The sequence below is a fragment of the Onychostruthus taczanowskii genome, unplaced genomic scaffold (genome assembly GCF_017590055.1).
Source record: "Onychostruthus taczanowskii isolate IOZ18803 unplaced genomic scaffold, ASM1759005v1 scaffold247, whole genome shotgun sequence".
NCBI classification, from domain to species: Eukaryota; Metazoa; Chordata; class Aves; order Passeriformes; family Passeridae; genus Onychostruthus; species Onychostruthus taczanowskii.
The window spans coordinates 901-7800 of NW_024499763.1; positions in this window are offsets into that span (position 1 = coordinate 901).

Genomic DNA, 6900 nt, shown 5'->3' on the forward strand with positions numbered 1-6900 from the left:
TGAAGTGTTGACAACATGCAGGAAGACTGCCACCCTACCTTCCCAAAAGCTTTGAATCAGACTGCACAGACAGCCAGATACAAAAGATGCTGCTGAGCTTTGCAGATGCACACTACAGCCAGTATCACCAAACCTGTTATTTCACTTTGCCAACAAAAAGGGCATTTTTTGGGCCAGGATGGATTGCTTCTGAGTGAGTTTATAAGATGACAGGTTTGGCTAAAAGCAGGGTCCTGCTAAAGGCAGGCAAAAATCTTTCTATTCTCACTACCTTTCAAGCTACATCTTTGGAATAAAACCCTTGTTCTGTCATTTGTGTGGCAGAAAAGATTATAATTGAAAATAAACTTGAAGCACCAATCAAGACTGCAGATGCAATATACCCATTTTGTACTTCTTTGTCACTTGAGAATCTGATTTTATTTTCTCTTTGTTTTCTTCTTGGAGTTGATCAAATTTTCATCTAGGTTAAAACACAAGTGTCCTAATTTACTTCAGTGGAGCTTGTCAACCTACATAGCAAGACTACCTATAGAATCAATGTTTTTATTTTTGCACACAGAAAAACTTTCCTTTGAGTTATTTCAGCTCTTTCTGTTTATGGACAAACAACATATAGATAAAGCGTCAGGACTTTATCCTATTGTGTTCCTATCCCAAAGGACCCAGTATTGCCAATCACCAGTACGGCATCTTCAGAGCACACTGAGCACTGGGGCACCGGCTGCATTTCACAGGAGACTGAAAGATCAGATTCCGAGTACAACTGTAGGACAACAGTTACTGGATCTGTGTAAAAATGCTTGAAAAAAAATTAAAAGCTGGCTAATATAAGTAAAATGACATGACAACAAGAGGAAAAGGGGAATTGGTTTAGTTTTCTTTCCAAGGGAGCTAGAAGTGACCTTGTGGCTGAAAAATTACTTTTAATGGCACAAAATAATTTCTATATTTTGCTTGACCTAATTGTCTTTATTTTTAACTAGGCCTATGGGGGTTGTAAAGCATTTGTGTTTGTTTGCATTGTGATTCTTTCCAGCATTTGGAGAAGCCACTCTGAGGTGTAGCATCTCACCTTGCCTGTGACAAGACACAGTCACAAACTCAACAATTCTGCTTTTGAGCTCCCAAATGTCTGCTGTGTATTTTCCTGATCTGCAATATTCGATCTGTGTCATGAGCAATAATTTCACACCCCCTCCAATTCATTTAGCTCCATGATTTGAGTTCTATTTTTTTATGTTTTATTGGCAGCCAACCTGAGGCTTGTGCTGCTTGTGTAAAGCTATAATCTTACTGTTAATTTAGTAGAGTTCAATCAGGCTGCTTTATCTCAGACAACACCTGCCAGAACGGCCTCTCCAAAGGCCCAAGTGATAATTTCCTTTCTTCAGTTGCTGCCCTCTGCCCCTGCTGGGAGTGCTGTAGACTTCCTCCTGAGGGCAGACACAAGAAAGAGCACTCAGGATGCTGCTGCTTCCTTTCCTGGCCCTGACTGCAGCCTGGTCTTGTATGTTCCCTTTGTCACCATGACACAGGGCAGTGGAAGGAAGCATCCCATGTTTATGTGTATGAATGAATAGCAAGCTAAGAGTACTTGTTCTGTTTTCTCTCTTTCTTTCTAGATGGACAAGCACAAGTGCTTCTGAACCCAAGAGAAGTAACCATTATCAGAGGGCACAAGACAACTACATCGATGGACTGTACAGCCAAGGGTATTCCTGGCTTCCAGTATACATTGGTACCAACACATACGCGCCAAAGCTTCAGAACAGATTCTGTACATTTGACCCAGTGCAGTTTCTTATGATGACAATTCCTATAGCAACAAGTATTCTTCTTCAAAGAAAGATCTGCACTTTCACAATCAATGACATTAACTCCAATGATGTAGGTTCCTACTACTGTGCCTACTGGCATTTCCACAGAACTAACAGGTGACAGGCAGCCAGTACAGAAATCTGCCTGTGCCCTGAGGGGCAGGCGTTCTATCAAACACAGAGAATCATAATTATACTTTCCTACCTCTAAAACACCCCAACATCACACAAAGTCATTTATTTATCAACAGGACAACAGAAGACTATTAACTTTCTGTGTGAGTTGTAACATGAGATTTATTTGTGTACAGTGCTATTGACAAAGTCCTAAAAAAGGTCCAGAAGATTCTCTCTTTTGGGTCAGAAAATGTGAATTTTTTCTCAGGGAAGAGCATGATGTATGATGGCTGCTGCCCAGGGGACATTTGCTATATAAAGTCTTTGTGGGGTACATTTTCAGCCTTTGAAATCAGGGAAAGTACAAGAAAAAGCAAGGGGCAGCAAATAACTGTCTGGTATAAATGCATGCTTCACTCTGGATTTGCCACAGCCACTGTGGCTGTCTTCTAATAGAGCCACCAGCTGTATTTTTCCTATTTGATGCTACAACCCCATTATCAAGGAAGCCAGGCACTTGCACAGAGGTCCAATCACCTCACTGCTGGCAAGGCACTACTGCCAGAGGAGCTCCTTATTTCATGCAGCAGAAATGCAAAGATCTTCAAAAGAAATGGGTCATGACTAGTCAGTGCATTCAAATGTTTACACAGCATTTTCTGTATCTGTCATTCTTGATGCACAGTGAAATTAACAGCTGTCTGGGGTTTTTTGAGATTCATTGATAGACAAATATAATTAAATATTCCTAGGCCTGTTTCTATGCAGTTGGAGGTGCAAAGCTAACCAAAATCCTTCCCTGCAGGAGAGGAGGAGAGACACAGTCCCTCGACCAATCTGAAGCATGCAAAACTTTTTTCTGCCCCTCCACCTCTTTCTGCCTGTCTTGGTTTGAAAGACAGATGTCTGCTAGAAAAGGCAGCAGACTCCCTTGGAATGGAGGATGGAAACCCCCTCACTCCGAATTATTATAATTTTGAAATTAAGGGGCTCTGAGGCAAAGATATGGGAATAGGAATAACAGTTATTTACTAATATGTATAACAAGGTAAACAAAACAACAACAACTACAGCATCAACAACAAACAGAACCAGGACGCCACTAACAGCCTTCCAGGCCGCCGGCATGTTCCCCTTTGGTGTAGTGATGGTCACAGCCGGCAGGGGGAGCCGTTGGCTGCCGGTGGGCAGGGCAGGGGCGCTGAGTCTCCGCGCCCCTGGAGGGAAGAGAGGCTTTGCCTCACAAAACCCCCTGGGGCAGCCCATCCCGGTGTCCCAGCAGGACTCTTGGAAGCAGCAAGCTGGGACGGCAGCAATGAGCAGAAATCTTGGGTGCTGGACAAGATGTATCAGGAGCTCTGCATGGTAGCTGGAAACTGTGGGATGTCCCGGCGCGGCAGGGGGTGGCGGGCCCAGCAACAGAAGAAGGGAAGCTCTCTGCTAGGTTATAGCAGTGGCAGCAAATTCCTTTTCCAAGCTGCAGGTCCGACCATCCTCCTCCGAAACACAGAGTGAGAGAGAGTTCCCAGCTGCCCCAGCCTTGTCATTTTACCTGTCCTTTTATCTGCCTCTATTCTTGCGGTATCTCTGTCCCTCCGAGAGTAACTCCCAAAACAACAGAGGAGTTCCCCCTCCCTGCCTCTGAAGCAACCCAGCCATCAGTGCTTCTTAGCAACTCAATGGGAAAAAAAATCCACAAGTAACAAAGAATGAAAAACCCAACCCCCAACACTGCCCCAAAGCCTCCTTTTATAATATAAAATTTTGGCCCGTTCCAATGGGATGGAACAATCACATGCTGTAGATGGGTTTGGTAACTTTGGTCATACATATATTACATGTTCTTCCTCATTTGCATTCCAAGGAGCATGAAAGTTAAATATGTCAAAATTTAAGTGTCGCTTAGTTTTGGTCAGAATTTATTAACACAAAAGGTAAAATAAACAGTTTGGTCCCCCTCCAATGTCTGAGGCAGCCTTTGTTGTCTGATCTTTTCCAGAGAGATTTTGTGTGCCTTTTCTTCTCATCAGACCAGATTTACAACACAGCTCACCTTTCAGGGTGAAGGGAGGGTGAGGACAAGGGGTGGTACATAGGCACAGGTGCTCCTCTGTGCCTCACTGAAACAACACAGGGCTGTGAGACCTCCACTTCACCCCAGGCATGCTTTGGTTGTGAGACCTTGCTCCAGCCAGATGTAAGGGCAGCATAGAGCCCAGCTCATGTTATCCTCAACCAGCCTCCTAAATTCCATGCCTACTTAAAGCAACACTGTACAATTCTGACCATTTGCCACACTATTGCAGGCAGATGCCCTTAGGTGGGAAGTAGCCCAACCATCTCTCCATCCTGTCAAGATCTCACTGAAGGGCTGCGCAGCCCTCTGGGGTATCAGCCACTCCTCCCAGCTTCATGCTATCAGTGAACTGAGGAGGCATCTGTCACTTCCCCCAAGTCATTGATGAACAAGTTAAACAATACTGGACCCAGTACTGAACCTTGCCAGACACTACTAGTGACAGGCCTAGTTAAGGCTTAATTGGGGCTGTTCAGCTTGGACACAAAAATGCTTAGGGGAGACCTTATTGAAGCCTTCCAGCATCTAAAGGGCACCTATGAAAAACAATTCTTTACATGGGTAGATGGTGATAGAAGAAGAGGGAAGAGTTTTAAACTGAAAGAGCTTTCGAGTAGATGTTAGGAAGTAATGCTTTACTCTGAGAGTCATGAGACACTAGAACAGACAACCCAGAGATCTAGATGCTCCATCCTTTGTGATGTGTTCAAGGCCAGGTTGGATGAGGACCTGAGCAACCAGACCTAGAGAGTGACATCCCTGCACATGGGGTAGAGGTGAGAGCTTGATGATCTTTAAGGTCCCTCCCAGCTCAGAGCATTCTATTATTCTATGATTCTCCGAAGTTCTAAGGAAAGGTGGAACATTCTTCTGGGACAGCTTTGAGGTCTCTGAGGAGAGGACAACATTCTTGGGAAGGGCCAGGCTGAACAACTTGAGTGTGCTCAAGTGTGATATAAGTCTAGTAGTAGATAGATGAAGAAGGTTTTTTTTCAGATTGAGTATTTTTTTTGTCCTTTCTATGCTGCTTCTGCCATGGTTTATCTTGACAGTAAATTTAACACCCCCTATGGTAATGTGTTGACGAACAACTATTGGATGTGGTGAATGAGTAATTTCCTCCTCCCAGTCATTTGATGCTTTGTCCACCTGAAGGGCTTTATAACATTTCTATTTATTTCATTTTCAGGTCTAATTTGCACAGGCAATATGTTGCTGTTTCCAGTCCTTCTTGCAACTTCATTTTGGTCCTGTAAGACCTTTTTCCTTTTCTCTCTCCTTCCTGTCTATAGTGAACATAAGCCTTGTTCCAAACTCCAGGAGTTTCTCCCCTCATGCAATTTCTCTGCTTTCACTTCCAGGTGTAGACATGCAGTCAGTGCCAGTGCAAACCCCAGAGATGCAGAACCAGATGAAGGGCACGTCTGCCAGCGTGTCATGTCAACTGGGAGGCAAAAGCATTGTGCACTGGTACAAGCAGCTTCCCAGACAGCCGCCGAAGAGGATACTGTACGAGTCTGGAGGGACACCTGTTTTTGAGGGCAACAATGATAGAAGTAGATTTCAAGTTTGGAATGATCCTACTCAGCCCATATATGAGCTCATGATAAATTCTTTAACCCCAAGGGATTCTGGCATTTATTACTGTGCATACTGGTATCAAGGCAGCACAGTATTAGTTTGGCAAAGACAAGGCTTACAAAAAGACTCTTTGTGCTCTGAACCGCAAGCTGTGAGCTCTGCTAAAAATTCAAATACTTCCTTATTCCACTCCTTTCATGATTTTCTGCAGAAGGAGAGGAAAAACAAAGTCTTATGACAAGTGTTAAATATCTAATGTTGACAATCAGTATACCATTTTAGGGCTCAGATTTGTCTGCAACATCCAGAAAGTGAAGCCTTCCTGTCACTTTAAGATAAATATATGAAGCATTGCTCCTAAAATGAAGGCTAGATTTCACTGAAAGCACTCACCTGACAGTGAAGACAGTCTCTGTGTGTGAGTTATAGATTTTTCTTCTCTGTTACAATTCTAGCAAGCAGAGCAACATTTCTTCATCTGTCAGTATTTCCTCTTGAAAAAAAAACAAACCAGGAATAGGAAAGAAGGGGGAAAGACCAGCTGATCTTGCATATCCTCCTTCATATTTTTATTTTGCCTTCCTTTGCATCTCAGTCACTATAAAGTTCTACAACAGCACAGAAAACCTAATTTTATCGTCACAGTTCCTCATTTGATATGTCCGAGGCATAAATTGAAATCCTCAGCCACGAGCTATGCCACAGCAAAGACTCTCAATGCCTTTGGGTTAAGTGTACTGAGTTTTAGAAATCAGATTCTACAATCAAAGACTGGTTCCAGGAAAGCTGGCATTTTCCTGAAAGCTAGGTCAAAAAACCACTGAGATACTTTTATCTTACATTTTCTGAATTGGAGTGCACATGTTCAGTATCTTTTAAAAATGAACACAAATGCCTCCACAGTGATGGATTTATAGTTCTACAGGCTCTGAACATTTTTTGCTAAGGTTTCTATGTGACTTGAGTATATAACATCTTGCTATGGATGGTTCTGTCTTCCTCAACTATTTAAAAAATATGTTGTAGTACATGTGATCTCCAATGTTAACTTCAGTCAGCCTGCCTTTTATCGTTGTATTGTGGGATTTGAGAATTTCTCACAACTAGTCTAGGAGGTTTCAGGTGATTGGGCAGCCAATAAGGACATTGTTGTGGATGGAAAGGTAAGGGCAGCCTTGGCTGCAGTGACTATGACACAGTGGAGTTCAGACTCCTGAGAGAAGGCAGCAGGGCAAAAGGCAGGAACTCAGCTCTGGACTTCAGGAGAGTAGACTTTAAAGTTCTTCAGAGATCTGCTTGGAAACA